Consider the following 16,882-nt stretch of genomic DNA (forward strand, 5'->3'; position numbering starts at 1 on the left):
ACTCAACCGTGTTGTTTGTTTTAGGTGATGAGCAAAGTGAGCTCTCAGTAGGTTTTGGGCTTGGATGATGCTTCTTATTCTTGTCACTGCTTCAGATAAGTCTAGGGCCTCGCACCCTGTCAAACCTGACAATGCAGCATGACAATGCAACAGGTCAAATCTGAACTAGCGATCTTACTTTGCTTGCTTAGCCACAGCCAACAGGACTCGATTTTCATGCATACACTGCCCTGGGGAAAAAAAAAAGTTAGATTCCTAACATGGCCAAGACCGTTCAGAGTGTTAAGGAGCCCTCAGGATGGAGTGTCAAATCTCACCCCTGGATCCTTCCAATCAACTGCTCAAGGAACAATAGAATTAAAGAAACCCCTTCAAACTTGATGTTGGATTCAAACACAAATGTAAAATTGTGTTGTTTAATATGGTCATGAAAATGGCTCAGTAGGTTAAGCCTTTGCCTTCGGCTCAGGTTGAGCCTTTGCTTTCCGCTCAGGTCATGATCTCAGGCTCCTGGGATCAAGCCCTGCATCCGCTCTTTGCTCAGCAGGGGGGCCTGCTTCCCCAACAGCCCCCCCCCACTTGTGATCTCTCTCTCTCTCTGTATCTAATAAATAAATAAAATATTTTTTTAAATTTTTTATTTTTTATAAACATATATTTTTATCCGCAGGGGTACAGGTCTGTGAATCACCAGGCTTACACACTTCACAGAATAAAATCTTTTTTTAAAAGTCAGACTAGCCTGAATTTATCAGGCACAGGATTTTCCCGGAGGAAGTCACACCGAAGTTGATACAAACTATCAATAAGTTTTCATTTAGATTTTTATGGAGTTGCAGACATCTTTGTAGACTATGAGCCCCATGAGAAAGTAGTAAGAAGTATCTCCTCTGCTTCAGGAGACCAGGAACAATACAGAACTGAACACAAAGTGAATTTCAAGAGGAAAAAAAGAGTCACTCTCTAAAGAAAGCTGCCCTTCTGAATGAAAGGGGAAAACTTCATTTAATACAAACGTTCTCTACTTGAAGGAACAATAGACGTTTGCAAAGACTTTTTTTTGCTAATTTATTTAGGAGAAATTTAAGGTTTTCCTATCCATATAGTATTTTAAAATAATAATACAATGAATATCCACTCACCATTGAACCCAAGAACTTAAAATATTTATTGGTCAGACGTGAACCAATCAGTAATGGCACTGACAACAGTACGCTACAAATGAATAATTAGGATTAATGTAATTATTAGCAGCTAAGGTCCAGTAAACAAAAACCTCGTGAAGTGATCTTTTGTGTGTGAAGAGATTTTTAATAAGATTTGTCTTCGTAAACTAAAGATGTAAATTAATTACCAATCCTTCTTATCCCCACCCCCTCTCAGGAACAATCATCAGTTGTTTTCATTTTTGTTTTTAATGGCATATTCACAAGAACCTCGAAACCTGGAAGGTGAAAATGTGGCACTCGGCTCCGTGTCTTCATGGAGACCTTCTGTGCACCACCCAAGAACTCTGACAGGAACTGAAATATAGTTTGGGTTTTATAGTCTCTTTAAAATATTTTTTTTTCTAGGGTGCCTGGGTGGCTCAGTGGGTTAAGCCTCTGCTTTCAGCTAGGTCATGATCTCAGGGTCCTGGGATCAAGCCCTGCATCGGGCTCTCCGCTCATCACCTGCTTCCCTCTCTCTCTCTGACTGCCTCTCTGCCTACTTGTGATCTCTCTCTCTATGTCAAATGAATACAATCTTTAAAATAAAATTTTAAATAAAATATATTTTTTTCTTGGGGCGCCTGGGTGGCTCAGTGGGTTAAGCCTCTGCCTTCGGCTCAGGTCATGATCCCAGGGTCCTGGGATCGAGCCCCGCATTGGGCTCTCTGCTCAGCAGGGAGCCTGCTTCCTCCTCTCTCTCTCTCTGCCTGCCTCTCTGCCTACTTGTAATCTCTGTCTGTCAAATAAAATAAATAAAATCTAAAAAAAAAAAATAATTTTTTTTTTCTTCTACTAGGTCAACGGTAGGACACTAACCTAAATGTGCTTTCTTTTAACAAATCAGCTCTTTCCTCTCTAATGTGGGATAGACAAGGCATCAGCACTTTTTGTCCATCCCTTGTCCATTGCAAGCTGAAAGCAAATATTGTAACTGTCACTCAAGTGGAGACACGGACTGCTTTCCTGGTCTTGAGCGGATGTTCTGTGCAAGAAGCAGTAATGAGAGGATGGATGAAGACCTCTTGTGATCTTTCCATTGTTGAGATGTTCTTTATGGGTTTTTAAACTCATTACATTTGCAAAAATGTGCCACGCTTGCCTAATGTAAGAACTCAACTGTTAGAGTGAGATATTAAAATAATTTCATGTTCTTAATTTGATTGCACTTTTGGAATGGCTTTATTCTTCAAGATTTCCATCTAAAATATAATCTCCTAATGTGTTTTAACATTTCTTCTAAGACCTTTCAGACTAGCCTGAATTTATAGCCAAACATAATTTACCAGAAGTCTGGGGTAATAAATGGTAAACAATTTTGCCAGACTAATAATAAGTATTATTGCCCTCCCAAATGCATATTTTGGTGAGTAACTATTCAGCCAAATTAAAGTCCAAGTGACTCAAGTTTTACCAAAGAGCAACTAGAGAAGAAGATTGGCTTTAACAGCAATGACAGTAACTCTAACGATGAAAATACCTGAATTAGGTGGACATTTAGTCAATATATCAGAAACATAACACATACTTTTTTTAAAAAGTCAAGTTTAGAATAGATTGTTATCTCTTGTCCTGATACCTTCAGCTATTTGTGTCACTCAACTGGCAGCTTTATCATTCCCTTTCCATCGTATGATTACTTGTTAACTTCTTCACTGGGTGATCAATGCCCAGAGAACAGGAGCCAAGTTATCTATTCTTTGCTTCTCTATGGACTCCAGATCTGGGCAGTAAATATATACAATGAACTCCAGATCTGGGCAGTAAATACACAGAACACATACACATCCAAAATGGATTAACTAACTGCTGTTCATGGAAGACTCCAAATAGCTTCTCTCATAAGATATTCTTAGAATCAAAAATGACAAAGTTGTATTTCCTATTCCAAGGCAATCCTAAAGTATCGAAACAATATTCAGTAACTTGGATGCACACACAACTGCTAAAACTATAAATTCTGCATATGAGTTGTGGTAAATTTTGCATATTAGTTTCACAAAAAAATAAAATCTAGTTGTTTCCACCCAATGCATACCTTCTTTTGGAAACCAGACAGCAGGAAGGGGGAGAGGGAGGGAACATAACCCACATGCTTTGGTTATAAACTCTCCATGTGATACAGAGATGATTTCCCATTCCTACCACTCAGATATATTTCAAGTTCTAGAAATTGTAGTGTGATTTTTAAAAGTAGAAATTGAATCGCATTCTGAAAATCTGCCTTCAGCACACATTGAATGTACAAAACTAAGGCTGAACATGCAAAGAGACCCCATTTTTTTCCCATAAGTTTCAACACACAGTCACTTAGTTCCACTATCGCTTACCTCCACTCTCCCTATTTCACTAGTGACTATCATCATCATCATCATCGTTTACCCATATAACAGCTAGATACCCAGAGTCAAGGCAAAAAAAAGACCCCAACCAACCAATCTTTATCTCTAATGATCAAAATACCAACTCCTAAACCATTTTGGTCTACACAGAAGTAAAATAATAAAAAATAAAGTTTCAGGTGTACTTTCTTTCTTAATTGTTTTTGAAGGGACGAGCATTTATTTTTCAGTAGAACACATCCACTTACCTTAAAACCTGAACTAAAAAAAAAAGTGGGGGAGGGGCAAAAGTAGAACAATAAAATGGGAGCCTCTTAATTACAGCATCATTCAGCATTCCTGTGACATGAAGCTCCCTCCACCAAGATCACTAGGCTTACTAGGAAGGAGGCTTTGACAGCATAAACAGGATTGTATTACGTATAATTGTATAAAGACCTAGGGAGGCTTCCTGAAGCCAGATTGGGTTAAGGAAAGAAAAGAATTTTCCCCAGAACTGTGGGAAAAGCTACTAAGAATCAACAAGGGACATAAAAATTCTTTGCTGTGTATTGTTCACAAAATATTCCAAAAATGAATACAACACAGGGCTTTTTTTTTTTAAACTCCTGAAAGAAAGGTTAAGGAATGTTCTTATATCATCTGTCTCACTGCTGAGACCCAGATTGGCTCGCGAAGAAAGGTACTAATACGCGGCACTAGAAAAGTATGGGTTTTGTTTTTATTTATTTTATTTTTTGAAGAGGGATGGAGAGAAGCATAAAATCAAATTTATAACACATGCAGAATGAAATCATCACATAGGACGCTGTAGCCTGATGATTCCATCTTGGATATAAGAACTCCCCAAGAATTTCAACAACGTGTGTCCATACACACCCAGAAAACCGGAACTACAGATTTCCCTGAATAGAGAAATCCAGCGTAAAATTCTAAATAGGAACCAAGAGATGCAACCCACCTATTTAAATCCAGCCTTTAAAACAAAAACTGCTTTAACTCAAATCTTAAATGTCAATACTAATGGCACTTACCAATGAGAAGGTTAACTCAGGACCCCAGAGGCCATTCCCAGAAACATTCAAAGTTTAAGAGTCCATAAGCACACACAAAAAATAGTGCACTCTGTGTTTCCACAGATTAACATATGTTTGTTAAGTTGGACAAGAAAAATTAATAGATAAATCATGTTCTGATTATCTTAACTGAGCTACTGAGAACCTGGCCAACCGCGGAGAGCTGGTGGAAATGAACTCCCAGCTGTTGGGTTTGGTTTTGTCGATGGCATCTACAACATTTCCACAGCCACAAACACCACTTCTAAAACAACAGCCAAAAAGGCAAGCAAAAGAATATGTTAGAATCAGGACAAATATGTAACTACCAGTCAAAAACAAAAATGCAAGCATAAGTGCTTTTGATGATGGAACAGTAAGAAGCACCCTCTCCATATATGAAAGAGTATATTCCTGCTTTCTAGTATACATGGTACTCAAGTCATCTGTTTACAGGTATTGTTACTTTATATAAAATTACAACAACAAAATAACTGCTCATCAATCCATCAATGAAGGGTTTCCCAAATGTAAACTAACTGAAGAATCCTTCCAAAATTGGAGCCACACATTACTTTAGGTGGTCCGGTGCCTAGAACTGAGTAGGGACCCAGTAATTTTCAATGAAGGAATATATATTCAAATATATATTTGAACATAAGACCCTTTCTCAAATTACTGAAATCAGTTGGGATTCACTCAACAATAAGACATCCTGAGCATGTGCTGTGTCAAAAATGTGTTAGGCAATAGAATGAAAAGTTATTAAAACAGAAGACAACGAAAAGAGTGTTTCATTAGGTTTCTTTAATCAAGGCTTTATCGGTATGGTTTTATATACTCAGATTAATGATATAGAAATGAGTTAACCACATAGATTTTCCAAACCATTTAAATGAGTTCTACCAATAAGGGAAATCCTACAGTTAGCTGAGTTTTTTAATATTCAGTTGGATGACAAAATATTCAAATGAGACACACAGTACTAAATATGTGAACGTTCAGAAATATATCCAGTTGGAAATGTCACTTTTGTTCTGACATCCAGTAAGTAGTCTACAGGAACCCAGTCCTTAAAAATCAACGTGTTCATATCATGCTTGGGAAAATAAAACAACCAGCCACATAGGATGTTTTCAATATTCTGTTCTGAAAGTCGGTCACTGAACAGGGCATCAAAGTAAAACCAGCAGATGGCCCTGAACACTTTAAAAAAAAATACTAATATTGGTCTATAGCTAGGGATATGTGGAGTAGCAAGCAAACAAAACAGAAGGGAAGATAGAAACTAGGCTAAACGGAGAACTCACCGAAGGAAAACTATGGGAGAGAGTCCCTTTGAAAAAGCAGGCTGAAAAGAGCAGAAACAGCCACAGATGAGGGCTCAGGTCTGGCCAGAAGAGCCAAGAGAAACGCTAAGAACCTGAAGGTAGTACAACAAAAGGTGGGCCATGCAGAATAGAGACCTTGCACTTTCCCACTCTGCAAAGACGAGCAGGTGTGTGGCGGAAAGCAAGACCTTGAAACTTCTGCTGGCACAAATGTTCAAAAACAAAAAACAAAAAAGGCTCAAAACAAAAGCGGCTGCCTTTGGCTCAGGTCAGGATCCCAGGGTCCTGGGATCTAGTCCTACACTGGGCTCCTTGCTCACCAGGGAGCCTGCTTCTCCCTCTGCCTGCAGCTCCCCCTGCTTGTGCTCTCTCCCTCCCTCTCTCTCTCCCTCCCTCTCTGACAAATAAATCAAGAAAATCTTAAAAATACATATATGAGAATATAAGATGAAAAACTCCAGAATGTTCTCAGACTTTTCAAACCCCAACAGCTACCTTGACTTCCCTCCCAGCCTCTAATTCTCTTTAACAGACTCTAAGTCCGCTGATAATGATTAGAGATTTCGGAATCAAAAGGGCTTTGCCGACAACATGCCAAAGAGGCCAAAGATTCTGCAAACTGAATCCCAGGGGATATCAGGCAGAGTTTTACTCTGGTCTCCAAGGCCATGGCACACCCTTAAAGATTAAAATGCCTTAAGGTAAATGACATTCCCCTGTCAGGCACAATGTGGAAACCAAGTGAGGGCAAGGGAGAAAACTGGGGGAAAAAAAAAAATCCTAATAAATAATGAGGCCTCCTAGGGTTAACCCAGAGTAGCTAACTGGGAACTTTTTAGTAAAGGAAAAGATTTAAAAATGCATATTTGCTTCTGCACCGAAAGATCATTTCATTTCAAGCTTTAGTGCAACTGAAAGAAAAAAGGATTTAATTTACAAGGGAAAAAAACAGCTATCAGCACGTATACACTTAAATTATGATCTTGCACATCTCTTAGAAAAAGAGCACAAACACAATTGCTTACAATTTCCTGGGGAGATAATCATTATAAAAGTTTACGGGGGGAAAGAGGCGACTGAAGTTTTAAGGACTGGCTGGGGCAAGAGTGCAAAAGTATCAAGTCAGAGGTCACATACACACTCACTTGACGTGCCAGCCCCCGCCAACATTCAGAGAGCTCTATCTGAACAAAATCTGACGATATCCCCTCACTAAAAGGATGAAGGCTTCTGAACCTGCGACCAGTCCTAAAAGTCAACTAAATCGTTTTGGAGGCAGTTCTGCCTAAATGTATGCAAGTCTGAATAGTTTGAACCATTTTTACTCCTGAAATCTAGGCACTGTCTCCACTTAACAAAAACGCGCAGGACTCGTGTGCGTATTTTTAAATATCTTGAAGACACCGTCTCTGAAGTCCTTACTCCCTGGACTGGGTTATACGCTTCCGTGCATGTGGGAAAGTTCTCCGGAGGAAGAGATATTCCGACGCGACGGACTTGGGGTCGCCTAAGCATCAAGAATGGCATTTCGCGTACGAAGCTGAAGACTGCATGGAAGAGGCTTAAAAGGGTATATATAGCCCATCTCAAACGTGTTTAAAACTGCACCCGTTACTTTCAAGAACCCCCAAACACACATCACAACATTTGACCTGTCCTACCAGTCCCGGTCAGGTCTAGGACGAGAAAGGCTTCCAGAACTCCAAGCGCTGTTCTACATTTAAACCAAGAATCTCTGGAAGGCGACTTCAGGGACCCCTCAGTGCGCAGAACGGGGGCGGGGGAGAGCGGGTTTGCGCCCCCCGGAGATGGGTGCCCAGCCCCCCGCCTCCCCGGACAAGAGCGCCTCGACGGCTCCCGCAAGAAGTGCCCGCCGTCTCCCAGTCGCCGCGACCCTCGCAGCTGCCGCGGACCCCGCTGCCTTGGGGCACACGCGGCTGCACGGGGCTGGCCCCGGAAAGGCGCAGACTCTCGAGACAGAGGTCCGCGGCCGCAGCCCCCTCCCGCCGCCCCGGGGCTGTCGCTTTCCGAGTCGCTGCAGCGCGGCCTCGGGGCAGCTGCGCGCAGCCGGACGCGGCCCTCCGCGCCCCCGCCCAGCCCTTTCCCCTCCGGCGCAGGCCGCCCCTCGCCGGCGGCCCCTCCGCGTGGCGGCACACTTGGCAACTTACTGGGGCAGTGCTAAGGACGCGCCGAGGGGGCGGCGGTGGGCGAGCGGCTGGAGCGTGTCGGGGGCCCGTTGCTCCGGGAGGCTGGAGGAGCTGCCGCCGCCTCGCTGGTCGGCGCGGAGAGGAGCGCTCTGGCCGCTGCGCTGCAGAAGGCGGGCTGGGCACGTGGGCGCCCCTCTGTGTAGCCACGCCGGGGGCGGGGCGCGGGGCAGGGCGGGGCCGCCTCCTCCCTCCCCCGCGCGGGCCGCCCCGCGTCCCGACCGTCCCGGCTGCGCGGGCCAGCCCTCCGGCTAGGCGGCGTCCGGCCGCTGCGCCGCGCGGTGGGTTCGCGGCCTGGGGGAGCGCGGGCCCTAGCGGGGGTGCGCTCCCCCGGGCGGGGAGGGTGGGCGCGGGGCGCGCGGCCGCCTCCTGGGGCGTCGGGCCTGGGAAGCGTGGTTGCGCAGGAGGGAAAACTGAATTCCTGCTCTTCTTGGAGAACCCAACCTCAGGGGCGTTGCCAGAGCTCTAAGTGGAGTTCTTCCAAGTGGGGTTTTTGTCCCCCGTTTACTATTTATTCTGAGAATTCTTGAATAAGAATGATAATAACATACTAATGATAATGATCAATAATAGACGCTTTGTCAAATAGTACTACTTCAGTAAAAAATCATGAACATTTATAAAAATGTGCAGTTGCTATTCTGAAAATTCCAGTAAGAGTAGGTTGCCATGACTGAAGGTGAGCAATAAGAAAATGACATTTGCTATTTCCAAAACAGCCAGAGCAAAAGTTACACAATCAAGGTTTCTCATACTGCGCTATTGTTTGCTTTAGGAGTCTCTGATAAGATTGAAGTCACAATGTGAAACTCTGTTAATTTTAATCCGAAAGGAGGCAAAACATTGACCTGAATTGAACAGTGAGTGTCTGTTATCATTTTTGTTTGATAGAAAGATCTACCTTATTTTGTTTAATATTATGTTAAATATCTTATACATCTACTGGTAATTCTATTAACTTTGGCAAAGCACCAGATTCACACTGATGCATTACGCCTATACTTTTAATATAGTGTCCTAAATCATTCTTAACTTCTTTAACAGAATCTGATTAAAAATTTGGGACTTCACTCCAAAAAAATGTTACATGCACAAAATCTCAGTGACTATTTCCAGAGTTCAGCTATCTCCATGAAGCCATCAATGGACCTCACTGAAGAACTGGAAGTCTAAATAGCGTTCTGACTGCAAGGATATTCACTATCTCTTATGGCAAATGTCGTAATAGAGTTTTTATCAATGTAAACTTAGTTTTACAGTATAAAACAGATTCTTTGTGCAACTAATCACTAATGATATAGAGGAAAATGATACATGTTGATTCTGATAACAAATTTACTCAGTCCCATAAGGGTTAGGAGGCATTGCACCAAAGGGTGAAGGAGACTTGGGATTCAAGAGTCTTTGTCTAATTTCTAAGGGTGAGGAATCTGAAGAATTTCCATCTCTATTTTTTTTTAAGAAATTTAAGGTTGATATTTTAAATTTAAGAAATTATTTCCCCATATATTTGTACCTGTATACCCTCAAGAGACAGTCTGTGATGAGGTTGCACCACAGTGATTTGAGATAAACTAATCTATTTGACATTTAGAAACTGCCAATTTAGTCAGAATACCAATCTCTGAGTTTATCTGATAATCTGACTATCTGATGTTGGTGCTTCCTGAAGCAAGAACACATTGTGTGCATGTGTGTGAATAATAAAAGCTATTTCATCTCTAAGCAAAAATGAGCAAGTCCTTCTAATAAGCACAATGCTTGATAGCTATCTTGACGGACTAGAGTCTTTGACTTATGCATTCCTTTTCCTGTTGGAAGTTATTGATTAACTGTGAATCCCACATCTTGTTTTTGGTTATTTCTCAACTTTTAAAATGTGTTTAGGTGTAGAAAGAAGGGACCATGCATGGATCCGAGTCTTTAAGTTGGGACTCTGAGGGTCAAGGAAATTAGGATAGAAACAAAATATTTGAAATGGATTAAGCTATACTGACTTCATCTTCATCTGCATTTCCATCTGCACTGCTCTGTTCCTGCTCATCAGAGGGGAAATTTCATCTTCATCCCAGCTGAGTCATGTTTTTATCCACCTTGATCTACCTCACCTTCTCTGGTGTACTACACTTCTCAGTCTCATCTGTCAAACTTCCTCCTTAGGGATGAAACAGAAAATCCAACTTAGTCATTTTCAGCAGCAGGAGTGATCTAGGGGGTTGCCTTCCACAGATTTCAGAAGCATTTGTGCATCTGACCTGTTCAGTTTTATGAAATTGCAGGGAATTTCAAGGGACTTTCATAGCTGAATAAATGCCACACCCTTTACTCCTACACTTGCCAAATACAACCCAAAGTAAATCGCATGTCCACGAATAAGCAAGTTGATTCTTACTAGTTCTAATTTGACTCCATCATCCCAAAGCTATTTCAGTGAAGACAAAACTAAAATCCTCCATTTTCCCCCCTAAATCTTCAGATAATGGGTACTGCGTTACAGTTGAATGGGCATGACAGAGAAAAAGGATTGGATCTGAGTTCAGGCCACTAAAGGTTTGAGGGCTTTGGGTCCACTTTGAGTCCACATTGTTCCCATTCTCCTTTCAAAAACGTGTCAAAAAAATTAAAGGCAACTTTCCACTGGACCCATTCCATATTTGCCCATCCCTAAAGATAAGCAATAAAATATTGAAAACAATGATTGGGAAAAAAAATAATAAGTCCTTAAAATGACAAATCAGATTTTAAATTCCTATTTTTCTGCTTGTCTTTTTAATGAAGACCAAATAATGGTTTCGCAATGGTTTCTCCATCCTCTGCTGCTCTCCCTGTGAATTTCCCTGCGCGTCCTGTCACTTGGCTTGTTTCTGGGATTTCTTTACATTGGCCACTGATCAAGAATCACCCAGAGCTCCACCCGCTCCGTGCTGGTCTCTGTTTCCTTCTGCCAGGATTCCTGCTGGGACTCTATCTGCTGGAAAAAGTCAGCCTTCTCAATCCAAACATCTTCAGTTGGCCTGTTGGTCTAAGGACTGAAAACCAGGGTTTTGGAAGAGAGCTCAGCTAATGTAAAGCTTTTTTCCGTTAGCCTTGACAAAGATTCTAATTGCTTTAGAGAAGGCTTCTGAAGCCCGTCCAATGGACTTTTCTGTGTTCTCATCTGCTTTAAATTCTCTCCTGCTTGCTGGCCCTTTCTGTTTTGAAAAGATCTCCCCTACCTTGACTTCTGTGATCTCTTCATTTTCTATCTACCACCCTTATCACTTTTTTGTGATAATTATGGAACGCTTGCTAATTATGGAACGCTTAAGATTAAATGTTTGAATCATTCTTATCTCTATCTGCCGTCACAATCTCAAGACCCTCAGGCTCAGCCAACTTAATGGCATTGATCCCAAAAGCTACTTTGCCAGGTCTCATCTCTTATCCCTGCTCCAAACTATGCCTCTGGTGAGATGGACTTGCCAGCACCTGAAATCACATGGTTGAAAACAAATCCCTCTCTTTCTTAGACTGGACTGTCTGTCTGTCTCTCTCTCTCTCTGACTTCCGTCTTACTCTATTCTCCTGGTCCTCCAGGCTTAATACCTTTAGTTCTTGATTACTTGCTTCTCTCCTTCAGTTTTTATGTTTCATTGTTTGCAAAGTTCTGCTACTCTTCCTCTATTTATTCTTTATCATGGAAATAATCCTTTCTCTTGATTTCTATGAATTTGTATCCTTAATCTCATTATTCTCATCATAGTCTCATACATATTCTCAATATTCTCATACATATTCTCAACATATTCTCATCATGTTAAGACATGGAATTGCTGTCTTCTAAAAAAACACACACACACACAACTTATTGACAGTAAAATCAAACTACACTCCTGTCATGTAAATCTCCATTAACCACTTCAGTAAATTTCTTCAAATCATCACTCAGACCTGGGCTGTCTAATATGGTAGCCACTAGCTGTATGTGCCTTTGGGCACTCGATTTGTGACTAGACCAAAATGAGATGTGCTGAAGAGTAAAATAACACAAGGAATTTCAGACTTAGTACAGTTAAAATCCTGTAAAAGTGTTTCATTAATAGTTTTTTCACATTGGTTACATGTAGAAATATGTTTGGGATACAGTGGGCTAAGTAATGTATATTACTAGAATGATTTTCACCTGTTTCTTTTGACTTCTTTTCAATATAACTCTAGAAAATTTTAAATTACAAGTGTGGCTTACCTTATATTTCTGTTGGAAGTGCTGTTTTAGATCATCAACAAGCCAAGACACTATGCAAGAAATCAGAGGCAATTTTTAAAAAGCTAAGATTAATCTGGACAGCCCACTTTTCCCAGCGCAGCTGAGGAGACAAGGCATTGAGAGTCATGGACTGACACAACCAGAAAGCAGACACCAAATGACTGACGAAGATGCTCCTTATGGCAGCTTAAAGGAGAGAAATGGTCAGAGATATCTTTTCTGAAGAAGCAGAATTTCAGAAGATCGTTGCAGGGTAAATAGTACTTTCTTTTCCACTGCTGGAGGAGTAAGGGAATGGCATTCTGGAATAGAAGGGGAGGAAGCACGGAGTGGGCCAGGGTTAAGATTGTAGACCAATTTGTCTGGAATGCGTATTGTATCCTGAAAGGGACTCAGGTCCACACCATTTTCTGCACGTTGATGCATTCAGTCACCTTTAGAATGACTTCCTGCCTGCTTTTCATGAATCTCTGTCCTTTCTTCCAGACTTTACTGTACTCAAGACCTGAAGCTAGAAAATAAAGATACACACACGTTGCTAGCCAGATCTTCGCCCTGCTTCTGAAGAAGCTTCCAGAAACCCTGTTTCAAATATATGCCCTGGGACAATGGCACAACACGGTGTTTTCACTGAGGAAACATTCTCCTCAACCAGGTAATCCTTCGAATGGACAGTTCAACTCATGTAAGGAACAGAACTCCGTATTTATTTAAATTGTCACCTATCTAGATGGACCGACCATTCTGATTTGCCTGGGACTGTCCCAGTTTCAGCACTAAAAGTCCAGTTCTAAGGAAACACTTGGCAATTCCAGGGAACTGGAGATGGTTGGTCCACCTCACCCACTCTGCCATATTTCAGTCTCTGACTTTGTTTCTCATTTCTAGTTACTGGCCTCGTGCTAACTTGCTTTCTCTGGCCACAGCAGTGCTGACTTGACAACATTTTTCTTAGCCTAGGTTTTGTGGTTTCCAGGTGTGTGGAGGTCACAAATCTTCATATTACATTCACCTTCCATTTTAAAAACATGTCACTGCATACTGGAAGAAGGAAAGGTGTTGTGCATTCAGTCAAACACAGGAGGGACACCTCAGTTCCAAAAAATGGGAACAGAAGTCCTCTATGCAAGTAGACTTACCTCATCACTAGAACCTACTCATCTCTGTCAGTTCCCTGTCCTCCTGAGATCTCTTCCTGGCACCTTTGAAGCCATGTTTCTCTAGTAAGTCCTATTCTTGTTTTCAAGGACTGTTAGCTAAGGGGCAGCATCAAAATGAAGTGAAAAACCCCTAGATCAGAAATTCAGAGAAGGAGGTTCAATTCCAAGTTGTGGCTGCAAAAAGGTTACATAATTAAGTCATCTCCAAGTCCTGGGGCACCTGGGTGGCTCAGTGGGTTAAGCCTCTTGCCTTCAGCTCAGGTCATGATCTCAGAGTCCTGGGATGGAGCCCCACATCCGGCTCTCTGCCCAGCAGGGTGCCTGCTTCCCCCTCTCTCTCTGCCTGCCTCTCTGCCTACTTGTGACCTCTCTCTCTCTCTCTGTCAAATAAATAAATAAAATCTTAAAAAAAAAAAAAAAAAAAAAAAAAAAGAAGAAGAAGAAGAAGTCTCCAAGTCCCAAAGGAGTGAAGCCCCAGGGATAAAAGGATAGGCAGTGGGTTTGAACTTTTAAGGTACAGAACTGAAACCTTTCGGATTATACCACCCATGTCAGGGGTTTGTAAAACTAATTCTATTAGAATCACCAACCCCAAAGTTTTAGCCTCTGTCTGAAAAAATATCTAAATTCCAATTTCCACTTAGCAACAACTTCTTGCACAGGGCTGTGAATTCCAAGTGGCAAGAAGTGGGTCTCAAAATATTCATGTGGAACATGTCACTGTCTAGCACCTTCTTGGGCTTCCTGGTAGCCTTGTCAAATTTTAATTCTTAAAGATCGAACAATGAAAAGTAAATGAACCTCTGGTGGTGGAGGGACGGAAGGAAGATGGACAGTGGATTCCTTGCAACGCTTGGCTTTGATGTCTTTAACCGTCTGGCTTAGAGTCACAAGATCCATCTCTTAAAAAGCTCCATGCCTTGGTAATGTGTCCTAAGACCTCAGGGGCTGCATGCTTCAGAGAGAATATTTTTAAAGTTCCCACCTGTTTTACTTTTATATTTAGATTGGCATGAATTGATGCCCCTTGGCTAATTAAGTAGTCTTTTTCCCCCCTTTTGTGTTCTAGACAGGCAGGCAGAGCCTGTTTTAATGATGAGCAGTCTGGTCCTCCACACTTCTTCGTTACAAGTCAATGCTGGCTTGTTCAGTCAGAGGGAGAACACCCAGCTTTCTTCCTTAATTATATGGAAGAGTCAGAACCGCTGGCTCTCCTGGGTCTTGTGCCTCAATCTCCACTATCAAATCAGACCAGGGGCGCCTGGGTGGCTCAGTGGGTTGGGCCCTCTACCTCCGGCTCCGGTCATGATCTCATTGTACTGGGATCGGGCCCCGCATTGGGCTGTCTGCTCAGCGGGGAGCCTGCTTCCCTCTCTCTCTGCCTGCCTCTGTGCCTACTTGTGATCTCTCTCTCTGTCAAATGAATAAATAAAATCTTAAAAAAAAAAAAATCAGACCACACTGTTCAGGGCAACGGTGCATTTTCTCCAGAGGCTTAAGAGGAAACCTGCCCTTTTGTGCTTTTGCACGGACATGGAGGGAGAGCTCTTATGGGCAGGCTGAAACTGAATAGGATCCTGGCCTAATCTGGAAGACACGCCGGTTCTGCTTAGGTTAATTTTGATCCTTCTCCAGCTTTCATTTTGCGGACAAGACCATGAAATAAAAAAACAGGCACCTGGGTGGCTCAGTTGGTTGAGCAACTGCCTTCAGCTCAGGTCATGATCTTGGAGTCCCGGGATGGAGTCCCGTGTTGGGCTCACAGCTCGGCGGGGAGTCTGCTTCTCCCTCTGACCTTCTCCTCGCTCGTGCTCTCTCTCACTGTCTCTTTCTCAAACAAATAAATAAGATATGAAAAAAAATTACAATTGCATACAAGTGTAAGGTAAAAAGCACAAATTAATCCCTCTGGATTTAATCAACTAAATGCATGATTTTGAGTAGAAACCTCTCAGTTGCATATTTTGGGTTTCTTTTTTCTGTGCAAGGGGGATCATAATAGTCTTCTCCAAAAGATTATGAGGAGACACACAGGTGAGTGAAAATACTGTGAACAAGTTAAGTCAGTAAGGTTTTACCCTTTTTTTCTAAGATTTTAATTATTTATTTGTGAGAGAGAGGATGCACGTGCACAAGTGTGGGAAGGGGCAGAAGGAGAAGCAGGCTCCTCATCCAGTAGGGACCCGGATGCTGGGCTTGATCCCAGGACCCTGAGATCATGACCTGAGCCGAAAGCAGATGCTTAACTCGCTGAGCTACCCGGGCATGCCAACATTTTAGTCTCACATCCGTTCACACCCCCATTAGTTAAAACTTTGGATCCAGATACAATTTAAAATTAAAAATCTAACTCTCAATCTCAGGCTCTACATGTAACTCTGGCAGTGTAGCATTGTATTACATTGAGACACATAAAATAGGGTTTTAGAAACTGACCCTTCTCAACCAGATTAATCTGTCCAAGTAAATCCTTCAACAACAGTCCTATCTTTGGTACCATCCTCCATGTCAGCCGCAGGGACTGACACAAGGTGACCTGTGACCCCGTGGATTGGCTAAAAGGATTTCCGCAGGCTGGTCACATTTCTTCCCCTTTTTCTTTTTGAAATGGCAGTGTAACTGACAGACAACATTATGTTAGTTTAAGGTGTATGACATAAGGACTCAACATTTCTCTCCATTGCAAAATGGTCACCACAATAAGTCTAGATACCGCCCGTCACCTTACAAAGTCACACAATTTTTTTCTCTTGTGATGGGAACTTTTAAGATTTCTTCTTAGCATCTTTCCAGTTTACCATACAGTATTATCGAGGCTCTCACCACCTGTACGTTACATCCCCATGACTGATTTATTTTGTAACTGGACATTCGTACCTCTTGATTTCCCTCTACTTCCCCTTCCTCCCGGCCCTGCGTAGAACTTCTTTCTAGTCTTCCTACAGTTTAGACAATTTTAGTGCAGAAAGTAGCCAGCAGAAGAAAAATAGGAGCAGAGAAAAAAAAAAAATCTTGAAATGACAACATTTTAATTGTAAGTTCTCAGGCGTGTCACAGCCTCTGTAGGCACATGAAAATTGTTGAAAGTAGACAAAAATATGGCTGTTTCTTGTGAATGAATGCATCTAAGTATGACTCTCCAAAAAGTCTGCTGGGCCCCCAGTTACACTGCAGAGGCTGCCATTCCAGCCTGCTGGGGAGGCCAGGCAGCTAACACCAAAATGTGAATGCAGCTGGGCCTCGGATCATCATGGGGGGAGGGCAGGGGAGCAAGGTATGTATGGCACTAAGGAAGCACTCAAATACAAAAGTCTAAAAACACCGAGCCAGATGGCA

General features: G+C 42.2%; 1 protein-coding gene across 2 annotated transcripts in view; it reads right to left on the reverse strand.

Moving 5' to 3' along the window:
- SLC7A2 (solute carrier family 7 member 2) overlaps positions 1-8,308 on the reverse strand; it is a 68,466-nt gene extending 60,158 nt beyond the window's left edge. The window contains exon 1 of one of the 2 annotated variants that reach the window (XM_059156010.1): positions 8,105-8,308. The gene's annotated coding sequence lies outside the window, so the exon portion shown is untranslated. The remainder of the gene's footprint in view (positions 1-8,104) is intronic. The other variant, XM_059156011.1, reaches the window with a different exon arrangement.
- Between the last annotated feature and the right edge of the window lie 8,574 nt (positions 8,309-16,882).

Source organism: Mustela lutreola, chromosome 18 (genome assembly GCF_030435805.1).
Source record: "Mustela lutreola isolate mMusLut2 chromosome 18, mMusLut2.pri, whole genome shotgun sequence".
Classification (NCBI taxonomy): Eukaryota; Metazoa; Chordata; class Mammalia; order Carnivora; family Mustelidae; genus Mustela; species Mustela lutreola.